General features: G+C 49.4%; 1 protein-coding gene across 1 annotated transcript in view; it reads left to right on the top strand.

The window, feature by feature from the left end:
• The window catches only part of LOC144109893 (uncharacterized), a 651,790-nt gene that overhangs the window by 501,463 nt on the left and 130,811 nt on the right, over window positions 1-19,516 (top strand). The gene's annotated exons all lie outside the window — the stretch shown is intronic.

The raw sequence follows: 19,516 nt of genomic DNA, 5'->3' as shown, positions 1-19,516 counted from the left end.
AGATCATTGGCCGAGGCGCTTGAAAACGGCAGCACGCTAAAGATTTTTAGATATGTAGACGACTTTTTATTGTTTCGAAGAAAAAATTACCTTTGACCTATCCGCAAGTCGTGGAGGACATTCTTACTAATTTTAGACGACTATCCAAAGGATTGAATTTTACTTGTGAACTCGCCAATGACAGCTGTTTGCAATTTTTAGACTTGAAAATAACCCTTAGGGACCCAGGCTTTAGCTGGAAGTACCAACCGCGTGCACAAAAGAAATTGTTGCCTTTTGATTCCAAGCAATCGAAAACTGTTAAACGTGCTATCGCTTTGATGCGCCTTGAGTCATCTCTAAGAAAGTCCTGTTGTCACATGGCGCAGGAAAGCTTTCACGATCAGGTCGCGAAGCTAAAACAGGCAGGCTTTCCCCAGATAGTAGTGAGTTCAGTTGCTGAAGCTCTTCTCAAGAAGATTAAACAAGAAAGGAGTAGGAACCAGACAATGGTTGCAGTTGCAAAAAAGAAAGTGAACCCTGTGGTCATCCCATATCAGCATAAAGTGGCTCAATACCTCAAGCGCGTGGCTAACAAGTTTAAGGTACCCGTGGTTTTCTCGGCCCCAAGGAAACTTTCTTCACTGTGTCGTCTAGTTTCGCAAGATGGTAGCCGCAACTCAGATTGCAAAATCAAACATGTTAATAAGTTTGTGAAGTGTGAAAAAGGGGTAGTGTACAGAATTCCGCTGAAGTTTGGGAAGGTGTACATTGGGCAGTCGGGCCGATGTGTTAATGAGCGGCTAGGGGAACACAGTTTGTCTTTGCAGAACGGTACCGGTTCGCACCTGCCGGCGCACATCAGTGAGTGTGGAAAAGATAACGACATAAAACAGAAAGCAAAAAAACTGTGTGATGCAACGCTCCAAGGCACCAGCATCTTGTGCAGGAGTACTGACACGCTTGCCCGAGAATTGGTTGAAGCCTACCATTTAAGAAAAAGCGGTAGTTCATGCGTCAGTGCACCATCTGTGACAATATATGATAAAGATTTTGCTTTTTTAGATAAATTACATATGAGGTGAGTCACCGGTGCCTTCTGTGTGCTTTTCCCGGGTTCTGGCCGGCACGTGGCTCTGATAACTATCCATTCTTTTTGGTATAAATGTCATGTGCTTTTTCTGGAATAAAACAGTTGAAAGTTGCGCTCCGTCCTGTCAACCTTGTCTTTTTGTGTCGTCTTTCTGTGCGCAGAAAAGAAGTCTGGATATGGGTATTACTTTATGTGGGCTACACGCTTCTCAATAATTAAGAAGCCTAGAATATTGTCACGGGTGGTACAGCTCGGTTGGAGTAGGTGACTGCAGCGGACGTCAGTAGCAGTCCCAAAAGCGGAGCATTCGCAGCCAGACACTTCGGCTTCTTTTTTTAAGGCCAGCTCGCGCGCGCATTCCGCGCTCTCGTGGTTCTAGTAGAACGACGACGATGAATTGGCGGTGTCATTACTCCCCGGCAAAAAGAAGCATCGTCCCGATGCTGGGAGTGAGTGGAGAGGTCGGAAGGACTGAACGGGGTTAGTGGGCGAGGCTACCGATCGTGATAAGGCTTCAGGCGGACCACGTGAACCACTTCAGGGCACGGGGACCGTCGGCACTTCTGAAATCCATCGGGAATGACCTCGTAGTTGAGGTCGCCCAATGACCTGACCACGCGGTATGGTCCGAAGTAGCGATGGAGGAGTTTTTCGCTCAGTCCTCGTCGCCGAATGGGGAACCACACCCACACACGGTCGCCAGGCGCATAATGGACGTCGTGACGGCGCCGATTGTAGCGATCTGCATCTCGAAGTTGTTGGTCCTGAATTCGAACTTTGGCCAGTTGGCGAGCAGCTTCGGCGCGTTCCAGGAACGTGTAGGTATCAGTGTGAAGGCTAGAGTCGTCCAGATGTGGTAACATTGCGTCGAGCATCGTCGTCACTGCACGGCCGTAGACGAGTTGGAATGGAGACATCTGCGTTGTTTCTTGCATGGCCGTATTGTAGGCGAAGGTGACGTAAGGAAGCACTTCGTCCCACATTTTGTGTTCAATATCGACGTACATGGAAATCATGTCAGAAAGGGTTCGGTTCAGTCTTTCAGTCAACCCGTTCGTTTGAGGGTGGTACGACGTTGTTCGGCGGTGGTCGGTATGACTGTAAACCAAGATCTCCTGCAGCAGCTCAGCCATGAACGCAGGGCCTCTGTCTGTGATCAGCACTTCAGGTGCCCCATGGCGGAGTACGATCTGATGCACGAAGAACTTAGCGACTTCTAAAGCGGTGCCGCTGGGTAGAGCTGACGTTTCTGCATAGCGGGTAAGGTAGTCCGTCGCGACAATTATCCATTTGTTGCCAGAGTTCGAACGTGGGAACGGACCCAGCATGTCCATTCCTATTCGTTGGAAGGGCCTTGTGGGTGGCATCAAGAACCCAGCTTGTTTGGTTGACGGTACCTTGCGACGCTGACAGGCTCGGCACGTTCTGACGTAGTGAGTGACATCAGCACGGAGACGAGGCCAGTAGTAATTCTCTTGGATTCGGGCTAGCGTACGGGCTATGCCCAAATGTCCAGAAGTGGGTTCGTCATGGGAGGCTTGGAGGATTTCATTGCGCAGGCTAGGCGGTACGACGATTAGGTATTGCGTATTGTTTGGAGCGAAATTTTTCTTGACCAGAAGACCATTGCGGATGCATAAAGATGGCAACACGCGCCTGAAAGCGCGTGGGGCGGTCGTGTTGCTGCCGTTGAGAAATTCCATTACGTCTCGAAGTTCGAGGTCGGCGCATTGTTGGTCAGCGAGGCAGGAGGCGCTGAGAGCAGTCAGTAAGATGTAGTCATCATTACAGGCGTCGGTAGAAGGATCTACTGGGGCGCGGGACAGACAATCGGCGTCAGAGTGCTTGCGCCCGGATTTGTACACGACAGTCATGTCGTATTCCTGGAGCCGCAGACTCCATCGGACGAGGCGAGCGGACGGGTCTTTAAGGCTTGCGAGCCAGCATAAGGCATGATGATCGGTCACCACCTTAAAATTTTTGCCGTAAAGGTACGGTCGGAATTTCGAAGTGGCCCATACAATGGCAAGGCATTCTTTCTCGGTAGCGGAATAGTTTGATTCGGCTGGTGACAAACATCGACTTGCGTAAGCGATGACCCGTTCTTGACCTGCTTGGATCTGGACCAGGACAGCACCTAAGCCGATGTTGCTGGCATCAGTATGGTGCTCCGTGTCGGCGTTTACGTCGAAGTGAGCCAGAACGGGAGGCGCCTGCAGGAAACTTTGAAGGCTGCGGAATGCATTTTCTTGCGCTGCTTCCCATGTGAAAGGTGGGTCCGACCTTGTTAGGCGCATCAGCGGCTCGGCAATGCGAGCAAAATCTTTCACGAAGCGACGGTAATACGCGCACAATCCAAGAAAACGGCGGACAGCTTTCAGGTCTTGCGGCGGCGGAAAATGTGCAATAGCTGTTGTTTTTTCAGGATCAGGCTGAACACCGGCTTGATTCACAACGTGCCCTAAGAACTTCAGCTCTGTATACGCAAAGTGGCATTTCTCATTTTTGAGCGTGAGTCCAGAAGACCTTATTGCTTGTAGGACCAATTCGAGGCGGTGAAGATGCTCCTGGAAAGTCGGGGCGAAGACGACAACATCGTCAAGATAGACGAGACACGTCTGCCATTTTAAATCGGCAAGGACGGTACCCATGAGGCGTTGGAAAGTTGCCGGTGCAGAGCACAGTCCAAAGGGCATGGCCGTAAATTCATACAGGCCATCTGGAGTAATAAAAGCTGTTTTTTCACGGTCCCGCTCATCGACCTCAATTTGCCAGTAACCTGACTTGAGGTCCATCGAAGAAAAGTATTTAGCGCTACAAAGGCGATCCAGAGTGTCGTCGATCCGGGGGAGAGGATAGACATCCTTTTTGGTGATTTTGTTTAAGCGACGGTAGTCTACACAGAACCGCAATGTTCCGTCTTTCTTCTTCACAAGGACGACTGGCGCTGCCCAGGGACTCCGGGAAGGACGAATTACGTCGTCGCGGAGCATTTCCTTGACTTGGCGGCCAATAGCGTCGCGTTCAGCGGGAGACACTCGGTAGGGGGACTGTCGGAGAGGGTGCACGTTATCGTCCGTAATAATGCGATGCTTCGTTAGGTGAGTTCATCCAACACGCGATGATACCGAGAAGATGTCGCCGTAGCGCAGAAGAAGATCTTTAACTTGTTGTTGCTGCGTCGGGAAGAGTGCTGGATTGACGTCGAACGTGAAACCAGTGACTGGGCTCTGCTCTTGCGACAACGACATTGTGGAAATACTGGGTGTGCTGCTGACATGGGCGATGGCATCAACGTGAGCCACAACGGTTCCCACGTTCAGATAGATGTTGGTGTGCACCACCGAAATTGGTTATCAGCACTTCTGTTTCTCCGTCGACGAGATTAACGACTCCTCTGTCGACAGCAAGGCTCCTGGCAAAAAGCAAGATCTGGTTGCCTTCCGCGACGCCTTCGAAATTCCGCACAGTCTTGGCGCCGACAGAAACCATAATACTCGAACGAGGTGGGATGGTGACGTGGTCATCCAGGATGCAAAGTGCGGTCGGATGGTCTGGATCTCTGTGTATTGCGTTCTCTGTGGAGAAACACACGGCCTTTGACTGGAGGTCGATGACCGCTCCATTCTCGGTCAAGAAATCCATCCCGAGATTGACGTCACGTGAACAATGTTCGAGTATAACGAACGTTGCCAGGTAGGTTGCGCCTTGAACTGCTACTCTTGATGTGCAAGTCCCGGTCGGTGTAACTAAGTGACCCCCGGCTGTACGAATCTGTGGGCCCATCCACGGAGTGGTGACCTTTTTCAAAGTGGCGGCGAAATTTCCACTGAGGATAGAGTAATCCGCCCCTGTGTCGACGAGTGCAGTGACGTCTGCTCCGTCGAGGGAAATGCTCAGGTTTGTTGTCGTAGACGGCGTGTGAGCGGTACGGCGCGGTGTTCGGTCACGGCTGCGGTGCGGCGCGGGTTCATTTCGATACGTCAGGTGGCATTCCCGTTGAGTCGGCGTTTCACGGTGTTGGACGGCATTCGGTCGTGGCATCGGGTGGCCACCTAGTTGCGGCGTAGGAGGGTCTGTTACATTTCGTCGGTGAGCAACCTCCCTCTCAAAGGTTGCTGCTTTTAGTTTTCCTGGCGGGGGCTTGGCGACCTTCCCCGAGGAAAGTCACCGTAAGACCGACGACGTGGGGATGGCGACCTGCGGGTCCCACCGGCATATTCGGCCAGATAATCCTTGATTTCTCTGGGTCGCTGCCCAGGCTGCGGACGTGGTGCATCTGCAGGGAACCCCGGCAGGCCCATCTGACAATACCTGCAGTTGCGGTACAGGTGGCCCGGCTCACCGCAGTGATAGCAGAGAGGACGGTAGTTGGGAGTGCGCCAGATGTCACTTTTACGGGGATACGATGGAGCAGGACGAGCAGGTAGTGGCGGCCGAAAAGAGGCCGGGGTTTCCTGAAGACGAGTCGGCGGCGGTTGTGCGCGACGAGCAACAGCGGCGTATGTCATTTGTGGTGGGGCTGTGGACGGCTGAAAGGGAGCTGGTGTTGTAAGCGCCTGTTGCACCTCTTCCCGAATAACCTCGGATAGAGCAGTAACCGTTGGCGCAGGCGGCGTAGCCGGGAACAGCTTCTGGAGCTCCTCGCGAACGATAGCTCGTACGGTTTCGCGAAGCATGTGGGTGTTACTGATGTCCGTGGTTGCCGCAGTCATGGCCAAAGGTTGACGCTCGTATTGCCGCAACCGCATATCGAGTGTCTTTTCCATGGTGGTTGCCTCCGACAGAAACTCTGCGACCGTGCTCGGTGGATTGCGAACCAGTCCGGCAAAGATTTGCTCCTTGACACCTCGCATAAGGTACCGGAGTTTCTTCTGCTCTGTCATGTCCGGGTCAGCTCGACGAAATAACTTTGCCATCTCTTCGAAGTATACCAGTATGTTTTCATTTGGTAGCTGGGTTCGGGACTGAAGGAGCAGATCGGCCCGTTCTCTTCGAATCACCGTGGTGAAATCCTTCAGGAACTGGTCTTTAAATACGTTCCACGTCGTTATGGACGACTCCCGGTTCTCGAACCACGTACGAGCTGCGCCCTCCAGCGAAAAGAACACGTGTTGAAGCTTGGAGTCTTCCGCCCATCTGTTGTACCGGGCCACGCGTTCAAATTTCTCCAGCCAGTCTTCCGGGTCTTCGCCTGGAGAACCTTGGAAGATCGGTGGCTCCCGAGGCTGCTGCAGCACAACAGAAGGTGAACTAATCGTCGTCTGCATGCCTATTTCGGGCTGGACGGTCGTCGACGATGGCGCTGAACGAACCGCTTGGGTTGAGCGAGACTCTAGAAGCCCAAACTCGGGTTGAAGGCCTTGGAGCCGGCGGCTGCCGTGGTGTACAGGCGTCACCTCGATGGCAGATGACCCTCGAGCACTTGAATCCCTGCTTGCTGGGGGAGTCCGAGGCATATGGAATGCGTTACCCAGCGCCCTCCACCAGATGTCACGGGTGGTACAGCTCGGTTGGAGTAGGTGACTGCAGCGGACGTCAGTAGCAGTCCCAAAAGCGGAGCATTCGCAGCCAGACACTTCGGCTTCTTTTTTTAAGGCCAGCTCGCGCGCGCATTCCGCGCTCTCGTGGTTCTAGTAGAACGACGACGATGAATTGGCGGTGTCAATATTAGCTAAAAAGTTATGTATTCAAAGTTAGTTAACCATCATACTATAGTCGGATCCTACTTAAGTCTGCAGTGAAGCTCCGCCCACATTCAGGACCACCAAACAGAATTCCTCCACGACAGTGAAGTAGTACGTTGTTAAAACATTTCTTTTCGTCGAAACAAGAATCTAGTCGCAAGGAAAAAATGAAACGGTTTAGAATTTTGTTAACTGGTTTGTTTAATGTAGTGAAACACTAAAAAGCTGATTTCTTTTACTATGGTGATTGGCCAGCGCAGTAATACACTGAGCCGCGGACCTTGACCCAGTGTCAGCAACTGCAGTTTTTTTTAAGTTGTATTCTACTATAGTTAACACCTCTAAGCTGTATTCTGATGTACTACACCGCTGACAATGCAATGCCGAAAAAAGCGCTGTTGTTACTCAAGAAGCATATTTTTAAATTCTGTGTAAAGTCCTAGGTGAAACACCCTCTATAAGAGTGCATGTCGACAACTTTATGTCAGTACTTGAATTCTATCTCGATTCTACCTTTGCAACCTTTCACATCCAGGTCCTTGTTCAGAGAGAGGGTATTTGTATTGGCTGCTGTGTTGCACATGTGTTGGCTGATATTTTTTTGGCCAGTATTGATTGTGATCTGGTGTGTTATTTAGACAAGATTGTCGCCAAGTTCTTTAGATATACATGAACGACTATCTGGTTCTTCTTAAAGAGCAACCTGGTTTGACACACACGGACACCGCGAAAAAGATTTTATCGGTTTTTAAACGACACGGGAGGGGTCTAACCTTCACCTGCCGATTACATGGCGATAATAGATTGCAGGTTTTAGATATCAACATGATTTCAAAGCCAGATCCCACTTGCTGGATGCCCTCGCCACGAGCCCGGAAGGACCTGTTGCCATACGAATCCGGACATTCCAAGACGGTAAAACGGGCCATTGCTACATTCTGCCCGAGGGGAGCCTTGGAGAGGTCTTGCGTACACGGCAACCTCAACAATCAGGTTGGTAGGTTGCTGAAGGTTGAGTTTCCTTTTCCAGTTGTGGTCGCTGTGGCGGAAAAATTACTACAGACATTGAAAGCCAGAACATGCCAGGAAGATCGTGCCCGAGTAAAGATCAGGCTGTTCCCTTCATTCATAGGGTGTCACACAACTTGAAGAACGTAGCCAATCGCTACGGTGTAATAATAATAATAATAGGTTTCTGGGGAAAGGAAATGGCGCAGTATCTGTCTCATATATCGTTGGACACCTGAACCGCGCCGTAAGGGAAGGGATAAGGAAGGGAGTGAAAGAAGAAAGGCAGAAGGAGGTGCCGTAGTGGAGGGCTCCGGAATAATTTCGACCACCTGGGGATCTTTAACGTGCACTGACATCGCACAGCACACGGGCGCCTTAGCGTTTTTCCTCCATAAAAAACGCAGCCGCCGCAGTCGGGTTCGAACCCGGGAACTCCGGATCAGTATTCGAGCGCCCTAACCACTGAGCCACCGCGGCGGGGTGGCTACGGTGTACCGGTGGTGTTTTCCGCCCCGCGCAAATTGGCCTCACTCTGTCCTCGGGTTGCTTCCAGAGAAAGGAGCGTGCGAGAATGCAAGAAGCGTCACTCCACTGAGTTCGTCAGGTGTTCGGAGGGGGTTGTTTACGAAATCCCCCTGACCTGTGGAAAAGCTTACATCGGTCAAACAGGCCGATGTGTAAACGACAAGCTGAGGGAACACCAGCTTTCAATTGAGACCGGAAAAGGGTCTAATCTGCCCTTACACTGTAGCGCATGACCTTCGGCTACGCGTGATAACCCATGCCTGCCTTTGCTGCCGAAAACGAGGATTTTGAGGCGTAGCCGTGACCAGATGGCGCGTCGACTTGCCGAGGCTTTCTTCATAAGGAACAAAAGGTGAGTGCGTGAGTGATACCTCGATAAGACTTTATCAGACAGAAAGCACATTTCTGGCTGGCGCTTAGTGACTGACATGGCGGTGTGGAAGGCATAAGTATGCGTTGTTCTTCTGAATAAACCCAGTCGCGATTCTGCGCCAGGGCTCCTTCTCGTCCGTGTTCTTATTATTTTGCGCAGTACCTTCGCTCAACCCTCTATAAGATACTCCTCACCCCTGGCAGGGTGCAAACGGGATACATTAGCAAGAGAGAGAATGACCGTGCCCGCGAATATAAATTTTCACTGAAAGTGTGCCGTACCAATATAAGTTACCCCGTCACTGCAGACAATGTGAAACCTGTGTTCCGGCTTTCGACAAATTTTCAATATATGAAAAGGAAGGACAAGCGGGAACTACTGTCATACCAGCATGCATCAGTGCACCGCCCCTGTTGCTCACGAACAAGTAGGCCAAGTTAGTAAGCAACAGCATGCACGTGTGTATTAACGTGCACGTTAGCGATGCTATGGTTGCTCGCACGTGTGTTTTTTGCGCGTTTGACACGCATGCGTCGTTTGGTATCCTGGAATAGCCTTTCGTCAATTTGGTTGTTAGCCCAGCGCTGTCCCGTGTACTTGTTCTGGCGATGCCATCTGTTTGCTGGTACCGTTGTGTATGATGCTTAAATCATACTGTTCAATTAGAAAGGAAAAGGCAGAGAATGAAAAATAATTTACCGATTTTATTTGTTTCCCTAGCTTACAAGCTTCGTGCTAAGCTAATTGCTAAATCAGTCAAAGAAACCGATGGATGGATGGATGGATGGATGGATGGATGGATGGATGGATGGATGGACGGACGGACGGACGGACGGACGGACGGACGGACGGACGGACGGACGGACGGATGGACGGATGGATGGATGGATGGATGGATGGATGGATGGATGGATGGATGGATGGATGGATGGATGGATGGATAAGCCTGAACCCTATAAATCGGGCGGTGGTTCAACCCACCTAGCCATTAGTTGTGAAATTTCACTGGTCTTGATTTTAGCCACCAATCATATAACCTTCGCTTGGTAACATTTACGCGCTGAAAATCTACTTTTCCTTCACTGTCATTGAACCCCAATGCTTTGGAACCTTAGACTTGAATCAGCGCCACTAACGGCCGGTGTCTCGCAAATGATACAAACCTACGAGTGCATGCATGCATACATACGACTATCGGCTTCAAGTGCGAGCTCTTATATATAATTATAATTGGTTTTTAGGGAAAGGAAATGGCGCAGTATCTGTCTCATATATCGTTGGACACCTGAACCGCGCCGTACGGGAAGGGATAAGGGAGGGATCGAAAGAAGAAAGGAAGAAGGAGGTGCCGTAGTGGAGGGCTCCGGAATAATTTCGACCACCTGGGGATCTTTAACGTGCACTGACATCGCACAGCACACGGGCGCATTAGCGTTTTTCCTCCATAAAAACGCAGCCGCCGCGGTCGGGTTCGAACCCGGGAACTCCGGATCAGTAGTCGAGCGCCCTAACCACTGAGCCACCGCGGCGGGTAGTGCGAGCTCTTGGCCAAAGCTCCATTTAACGCTGCTTGCCTGGCGCCACCACAGAGATACCGGTTTGCTTATGGATTCCTAGGCAGTCGTTCTTCCGCCCCGCCGCCCCGTTCGTAGGCGACAAAGTTCTGCTCACTGCCAGAAACAAGCGACGGCCATCGCAGCAGCCACACACAGGGCGACGAAATCGAAGGCCAAGATCATCCACGCGGCCATGTTGCCTTCGGTGGAAAGTGTCGTGCTCCAGTGGCAACGAGGATAGGCAAGTTTGCGGATAACTCTCGGATGGTGACAGGTGTAATCATGACCACGTGCTACGCTGTGGGCATTTTATTTCGTCCCGGTAGTCAGTAGTCTGATGCAAGCGTCAGAGGCAGTCACTGTCGTTCAGTTAATGTGCGAAGCCGCCTACAAGGGTTCCTTGTTCTCGCCAGATATATAAAGAGGGGACCTTGCGGAGCGCCTTAGACAGGCTCAGGGCTGAATTGCCTGAAAATCTCATCAAGAACAAGCACTTATTGCCCTTTCTTCGTGATGCAAGCGAGATTACAAAAATCAAGTGTACTTTGCGCCATAAACTGCCAGTACTAATTGCAGTGGGAAACGCATAAACCACGATCAAATTGCGCGAAAGCGAGCGACTCTGCTTATACGGACGACGCCATGGTACGGAACAATGTATGCACCCCTCGTCAAAAGCATGCCGCCGAAGGGACTTGCTTTTGAGACGTGCAGCGCGTCTGGTTTTGCAGCCTGAGCGACCGTAATCTCTCGAAAGAAGCATGACTTCGCGTCCGCAATTTCCCCAAGCTTCGGACTTCAAGATTTGCTAGGGAGCCAAACTAAGCGCCTCAGCAGCAAGCCTAGTTTTGATGGGGGCTCAAATTAGAAAATGATTTTCATTATTTCGCGCGCAATAACAAGAGCTTAGGAAAGCTGAACTTTCTTCTCACGCGCCATGTGCGCATATTGCCGGTTTTCTTGAGTGTTGGGTGCACGTAGCGGTGACTTCTCTTTTTTACGGGAATTTCGCATCACTCACAGCACAAATGAGCCATTTTTATAGGTCATATGTATAAAACGCAATAAATATTTTTTTCGTGAAAAGCACATCGTCCGCCATATGGTGCAGATATATTGGCCGCCAGTAGTAACATAATCTTTTTTCAGAATTTCAAACACCGTGTGCATGCACGAAATAGAAATTCTTTCCACGACACTTCGGCATTTTGATTTTCCCATTTTCATAAATTATGCCACTTTGCAGAAAATTTTCATATCCCTTCATAAAATCAGCCGCTACTATTTTGCATTTGAAAACTAACGAATTTTCTGTCTTAAGGTCTCAGTGCGCTATTTAGGCGGAAACATATCTCATTTCTGTGCAAAAACAAAATTGGCGTGTCAAAGGGTCAAGTTTGGAACGTGACTGAATTTAGGCTCCCGTCCTGCAGAAAATCCCACATCGGCGTCGTGCCGAATAAAGCAGATGACCCGCCTTTCGCTTGGGTCACGTGGCATTGTAGCGTAATCGCAAAGCCTTCGCTGAATTGATGATAGGACGCTGGAGGTTGCTCGCCACCTTCAAAAGGTGGCTGATCGGTTCAAAGTGCCGATGGTTTTTTTGCGCCCTGAAGAAGCTTGCGCAGCTGAGCAGACGCGTCACTGGCGAAAACAAAAAGCATTTTGTCCAGTGTGCCACGAATGCCGTACAGGCGCGTGCGTCAATGACCGACTCAGAAATTGTGCGTCATATGACCTTGTCGACCACTGCATTGCTTGCGCCAACTGTAAACCGCGTTTCCTCTCCGTGAGAATCCTAGGGAGAACGTAGCGAGACTCACTGGAGGCGTTTTTTAATCAGAAGAGCCGGACACTGCAGAGACTTCCTGCCAGCCATTTCAAAAAGTTCCTTCTAACCTTCAATAAATAATTTCTGACCGGCTCTTTTTTCTTGCCCCTCCTTTGCGCTACTTAAGATTATTCATGTTCTAGGGTTGTCTAGATTATGTGTGTATGGCTTTTGGTTCAGCCAGACCATCATGTCTATTAGAATGCAGGTCAGCGCCTTTCGTGTAGGCCGCACTGAACATCCCCTGTTGCCAACATTTATGTAGAAGCAAATCAAATAAAATCAAATCAAAATTTATTCGTTCGTATGCGTACATATTCATACATTCTGATCTGCCTAAGCACATTTTGCTTGTTGGCTGATCAGCCAGCAGGTGGAGAAATAACTCTCTATGAATACATTTCTTTTCTAAACAGTAATGCTAACACAGAGGAAAAAGTCTGAACACAAAATAGCACATACGAAAGAACTAAAGCTATACGCACGGCAATACATTTGCACACCAATTTCTTATGTCCATCATCATCCTACGGTTGTTATTTGCAATACTTAGATCATCGGGAATTTTATTAAATACAGCTGGTACATAATAACTGTGCATCTTTTTACCATAGTTTGTATAAATCCGTGGCTTAACAAAACGTTCCGTTTTTCTCAAGGTGACATCTTTCTTTACGGGAGTCTTATATTCATTTGAATAATAATACCGCGTTAACACAACAAAGTGGAAGAGTTCATGAATATAAACGATGCCTAACTCATCGTATTTCTCTTTCATGTCAACCGAGTGTAGTCTGGTGGCGTTAGATATCGTGTTTACTATTCTTTTTAGGATAACATTTAATGCTTCTTTCTTGTATTCGGATCAGTTACCATATACAGTAATGCCGTACTTTAAAACAGGTTCTACTAATGCTGTATAGATCAATCGTCTAAGATGAAGCGGAGATTTGCCACGAAGGTGATACCTCATAGCCGCAGTGGTCCTTATCTTTCTAGAGAGGTAGACGATGTGGTCGCTCCATGTGAGTTGTTGGGCAAAGTGGATGCCCAGATAGAGAAATGAGCCCTCAATATATTATAGCGATGAAAGAACAGCACTCGCATGTGCATCTGCTCTCAGAACATGGTTAGGATCAAGATACCTTCGTCAGAACGGTCGAAAAATATTCACAGATTAACGCGTAGCAACGCGGTCATTGCTTTTGCGGTTTAAAAGTGTGTGCCGCAAACTTCAAGCTCATTACCTCGTACGGCAAAAAGCCACGTCCCACTGCCGCCATGCTAGTTTTCTCACTGTGTGCGATCTCACTGGCATACAATTCCGTAAGAAACAAACTCCACCAGAACATATGATTAGAGAATATCTCGCGCTAAAAGAAGAATATTGCAGGTACACGGACGGTTGAAAAACGAAAGTTTACGCTGGAAGTGCAGTTGTGGAAGCGAACAGAAACGATGACTTCCTCAGTGTTCATCAGTATCTAAGCTGTCTCGGTAGCTGCAGGAGAGATAGTAAATAGCATACTGAAGAAGTTGGCGCGGAAAAACGAGGACAAGCGAGACAAACAAAGACGAGCGCTACTCACAACTGAAGGTTTATTCCAGACAATGCTCGAATAAATAGTGAAACCAACAAGAACAAAAACAAACAAACGTCATGAACACCACAAGTTACCCCGTGAATCCGAATGATTTGGTTAGGAACAGATACTCCCTATCAGAGAAGCGGACGGAAGTCTGACTAATGCACTTATCGCCACTGATGCGCATATGAAAGGCTTCCATGAGCTCCCGCGTGAGTTGCTCCCTGTGCCTGAATAGGATGGTCGTTTTTTCAAAAAGCTGTTTGCACTGGATTTTCTTTTCCTTGTCGTTTGTAATGCACGTGCGGCAATGTTTAGGGAGGTTATCAAGAGAATCTCCTACAAGCAATCTTCGGTGCTCTCCTAATCTCTCGTTGACGCATCGTCCAGTTTGGCCGATGTATAGAGCGCCACACGACAACGGCAATCTGTACACAACCCCCCTGGCACAGGTAACGAACGGGGCTTTGTGTTTGATGTTGCATTCATTTCTTGTTTTTCGTACCGTTCTTTCGCCTCCTTCTTCCATCCGTTTGTGCACCTGTGAACAGATTGCTCCCAACTTCCGAGGGGCGGAAAACACAATCGGAATTTGATAACGCCCGGCAACATTTTTCAGTCCATGCGCCAATCTGTGCACATATGGTATGACTGCAAAATTTTTTTGACGCTCTTTTTCCCGGAGTTTAGGTCGCGACCCATCCTTGACCCACCTTACCAATCTTCCACAAGCTTCCACAATTATATGCTGAGGGTACCCGCTTTCTTTCAGCCTCTTCACCTGGGACTCGACGCTTTCCTTGATAGCATGTGAGCAAGACTTGGTGATGGCCGCTTTTAGACAGGAAGTGACTATCCCGTTCTTTATGACTTTGGAGTGACCAGATGAATAATCAAGCAACGCTTTTTTGGCCCTAGGGTGGTATGCCCAACAAACATGTTTGGGGCGAAAATGCAAAGACAGATCTAGGAACTGGAGCCTTCCATCTCTTGGTACTTCTACTGTGAAATTGAGACCAGGGCCACACTCCTTAAAAAGTTTTAGCACATTGACGACGGTGCGTTGCAGGTTGGGTTCAGAAGACAACACTAAGTAGAGACTAAGTAGACACTAAGAAGACAACACTAAGACAACACCTGCAACGCACCGTCGTCAATGTGCTAAAACTTTTTAAGGAGTGTGGCCCTGGTCTCAATTTCACAGTAGAAGTACCAAGAGATGGAAGGCTCCAGTTCCTAGATCTGTCTTTGCATTTTCGCCCCAAACATGTTTGTTGGGTATACCACCCTAGGGCCAAAAAAGCGTTGCTTGATTATTCATCTGGTCACTCCAAAGTCATAAAGAACGGGATAGTCACTTCCTGTCTAAAAGCGGCCATCACCAAGTCTTGCTCACATGCTATCAAGGGAAGCGTCGAGTCCCAGGTGAAGAGGCTGAAAGAAAGCGGGTACCCTCAGCATATAATTGTGGAAGCTTGTGGAAGATTGGTAAGGTGGGTCAAGGATGGGTCGCGACCTAAACTCCGGGAAAAAGAGCGCCAAAAAAATTTTGCAGTCATACCATATGTGCACAGATTGGCGCATGGACTGAAAAATGTTGCCGGGCGTTATCAAATTCCGATTGTGTTTTCCGCCCCTCGGAAGTTGGGAGCAATCTGTTCACAGGTGCACAAACGGATGGAAGAAGGAGGCGAAAGAACGGTACGAAAAACAAGAAAAACAAGAAATGAATGCAACATCAAACACAAAGCCCCGTTCGTTACCTGTGCCAGGGGGGTTGTGTACAGATTGCCGTTGTCGTGTGGCGCTCTATACATCGGCCAAACTGGACGATGCGTCAACGAGAGATTAGGAGAGCACCGAAGATTGCTTGGGGGAGATTCTCTTGATAACCTCCCTAAACATTGCCGCACGTGCATTACAAACGACAAGGAAAAGAAAATCCAGTGTAAACCGCTTTTTGAAAAAACGACCATCCTATTCAGGCACAGGGAGCAACTCACGCGGGAGCTCATGGAAGCCTTTCATATGCGCATCAGTGGCGATAAGTGCATTAGTCAGACTTCCGTCCGCTTCTCTGATAGGGAGTATCTGTTCCTAACCAAATCATTGGGATTCACGGGGTAACTTGTGGTGTTCATGACGTTTGTTTGTTTTTGTTCTTGTTGGTTTCACTATTTATTCGCGCATTGTCTGGAATAAAGCTTCAGTTGTGAGTAGCGCTCGTCTTTGTTTGTCTCGCTTGTCCTCGTTTTTCCGCGCCAACTTCTTCAGTATGCATTTCAACCAACTCGCCCAACTTTCTGCTCTCCTAAATAGTAAATAGCCTTTTCCGTTAGCATCGATGTCCCTGCCCCTAGGTGAGTACCACAGTTCAAGACTTTTGTGAACTTCCATTCATAATGTGAGAGCAACTGCGAAATGCATGCCACCATATTCTTATTTATCCGTTAGCGCTAGAATTATCTGTGCTAACGGAAACGGCGAGCGCCATATAACAGTATACACTCTAAAAAAAAAAGATGTAAGAAAGGGGTAACTTCGAATTTTACCCCTTCTCGGCAGCCATGGAATAACTTTGCACCCTTTAAATACCTACTGCGAGACGTTTATCACTGTAAAAAATTTCACACCTTTAAAGAGAATGTAATTCAATGCACACCCTTACACCTGACAAATTAGGAGTTTCTATTACACATGCTCCCATCCTGCACCCAAAAATTTTAGAAGTTTGCATAAACGGGTGCATGTGGCCCTAATACTCCATATGGTGCCGTCGAAGTACAAGGGTATTCCCTGCCAAAATGTAAAGCTAGCTTCGCCTCAGTGCTGCATGTCCGACTAAATGAAGAAGAAGAAATGAAAAAAAAAAGAAAAGAAAATATAGCACCAGCTCATGTGCTTTACGGAACAAAATAATTTAGCGTAGTTTCTGTGACAACATCACACGCAGTTGGGAAGACGTAACATGCATGTTCGGCATTTTATCCACGTTTTCTTAATGCATCGTTGCGATTGTTAAGGCAACATTCCACATGGCGATCAAACTTAATTAATTACGAGAGCAGCACAAATGCGCTGATGGTGGCGATAGCATGCGCTCGCTAGGATTTCACTTTGAGATTGTTTAATCTTTCGCAGCCGAGAGCATACATGCAGCGGCAAGAAAAGTCGGTTTCAATTGCAGCCTAAAACAAATGTGATTGATTTTATTACAAATGCAAATAAAATTGTTGGAATAATTCATATGTCGTGGACGTGAAGCTCATTGGTTGTTCTGATAACAACGTGCTCCTGTACTGAATCCATATCAAGGCAAAGCAGTTACAAATGCATCGTAGTGAATAGAGAAGTTGTTACGTTGACGTCTTGCGCCAATACGTTTCAATCGGAGTACGGTGTGCGCTAAATCGTCCTGCTTTACACTCCAAATCACGCACAAGAAACAGAAACAAAATTAGCTGTTTCTTGAAGCAACCCCTCTGTCAACTGAAAGGCAACTGTGGAGACCGGAAGTTAATTAGGTCCCCAGAAGAGCTTGAGAAGCTATAAGCGCAAAGTGGGGAAAACAAATATTTTATTTTTCCTTTACGTACGTAGCTCCTCAAGACTGAACGAGTAGCAGGAGGTGCTTCAGAATAACGGCCTGATGGGCGAGTTGGTGCATGATAAAATTGACGGCTGCGCAAATCAGGACACAGACAAGAGACACCACATGCGCACTGGTACCCATGTGCGCACCTCCTGTGCGCATGAAGGCACCTGTGCGCATGAAGGCACCTGTGCGCATGAAGGCACCTCCTGTGCGCACATGCGCACAGGAGGTGCCTTCGCAACCCATCAAATGTAAATGCTGTGGTATGCGGCGTTTCATGTCCGAAAGCTAAACCGGGCTATCAGAGACGCTGTAGTGGAAAGCTCCAAACTATTTTCGACAATCCGGGGTCCTTTAACGTGCACTTGCATTGCACAACACGCAGGCGCTTTAGCCATTTATTGCTTTAAGCTCCCGTTATGGGCAAACTCGCGAACATCGTCTATGAACAGCAGCGCACCGGGCAGAGAACATGAGCTACAACTGCTAGAACCTGAAGTGAACATTTCCGTCCGCCCGTTCAATTCGCAACCGGCGCGCTGCGAGTGGAAGCACGCTGTGTGGGCCGTGAGGGCGCCAAGGGGAGCCGAAGGTCTACTGGACCACAGAAACATCTGACGAGCGTTTTGATCCGACCCTGCAGTCCGCACTCTGCCCCTCTCTTCGGTATGTGTTGCTATCAATCACGGCTGCGTTTTGTTGATTCATTTAATTTTATTAAGAGCAAGGCCAGGGGCATTATGCCTATCCAACATATAACACGGCACCCTCCAGCACTCTTCCGCCTCTCTGGACCACATCAGCACGAATGCCCTGCCACTGTCCCTGCGCGGGCCTTCGAAGATCGCTCGGGTTACAAGCGCCGCGCGTAAGCAGTCTCTCCGCTCGAAAGCCGCGGCGCCAGGACGACGCGCGTGCGCCCCGGCTTGCGTTAAACAGCAAACAGGAATGACGCATCCATGAAAGAGTACCTAACACCGTCATTGAGTCCATGCCACTGATCCGTGTTACGCGTGTTCGCACGAACGCTGCCGTACGACCGCACTGCATCTGTCCCGTGCCAACAACACTGCCTCCGAACAGGTCGAACTAGTGAAGGAACCCCACCCATTTGGCAGTAGCGACGACCCGTGTGCGCACCTGTGTAACGCTTTGCTTCTATTTCCCAGTTGCGGCCTGCACCTGAAAACGTCCATCGTCAGGGCAAGCCCAGACGCCCAACCGATCAAGTTTGCCTCCGAACAGCGAAAGCGTTCACTGCGCCTGCGCTGTGATACGCCCCGAACGCCGCCGTCCCTGACGCTACAAAAGGAACTGCTTCAAAGCCTCCTGTTACCTTTGGCAGTAGCGACGACCCGTGTGCGCGCCTGTGTTACGCTTTGCTTCTATTTCCCAGTTGCGGCCTGCACCTGAAAACGTCCATCGCCTGGGCAAGCCCAGACGCCCAGCCGATCAAGTTTGCCTCCGAACAGCCAAAGCGTCCACTGCGCCTGCGCTGTGATAAGCCCCGAACGCCGCCGTCCCTGACGCTACAAAAGGAACTGCTTCATAGCCTCCTGTTACATTTGGCAGTAGCGACGACCCGTGTGCGCACCTGTGTAACGCTTTGCTTCTATTTCCCAGTTGCGGCCTGCACCTGAAAACGTCCTTGCCCAGACGCCCAGCCGATTAAGTTTGCCTCCGAACAGCGAAAGCGTCCACAGCGCCTGCGCTGTGATACGCCCCGAACGCCGCCGTCCCTGACGCTACAAAAGGAACTCCTTCATAGCCTCCTGCTACATTTGACAGTAGCGACGACCCGTGTGCGCGCCTGTGTAACGTTTTGCTTCTATTTCCCAGTTGCGGCCTGCACCTGAAAACGTCCTCGCCTGGGCAAGCCCAGACGCCTAGCCGATCAAGTTTGCCTCCGAACAGCGAAAGCGTCCACTGCGCCTGCGCTGTGATACGCCCCGAACGCCGCCGTCCCGGACGCTACAAAAGGAACTGCTTCATAGCCTCCTGTTACATTTGGCAGTAGCGACGACCCGTGTGCGCACCTGTGTAACGCTTTGCTTCTATTTCCCAGCTGTGGCCTGCACCTGAAAACGTCCATCGCCTGGGCAAGCCGAGACGCCTAGCCGATCAAGTTTGCCTCCGAACAGCGAAAGCGTTCACTGCGCCTGCGCTGTGATACGCCCCGAACGCCGCCGTCCCTGACGCTACAAAAAGAACTGCTTCATAGCCTCCTGCTACATTTGGCAGTAGCGACGACCCGTGTGCGCACCTGTGTAACGCTTTGCT

This window comes from Amblyomma americanum, chromosome 11, assembly GCF_052857255.1.
Source record: "Amblyomma americanum isolate KBUSLIRL-KWMA chromosome 11, ASM5285725v1, whole genome shotgun sequence".
NCBI classification, from domain to species: Eukaryota; Metazoa; Arthropoda; class Arachnida; order Ixodida; family Ixodidae; genus Amblyomma; species Amblyomma americanum.
Note: the sequence above shows the minus strand (reverse complement) of the source record. Positions and strands in the feature narration are given on the sequence as shown.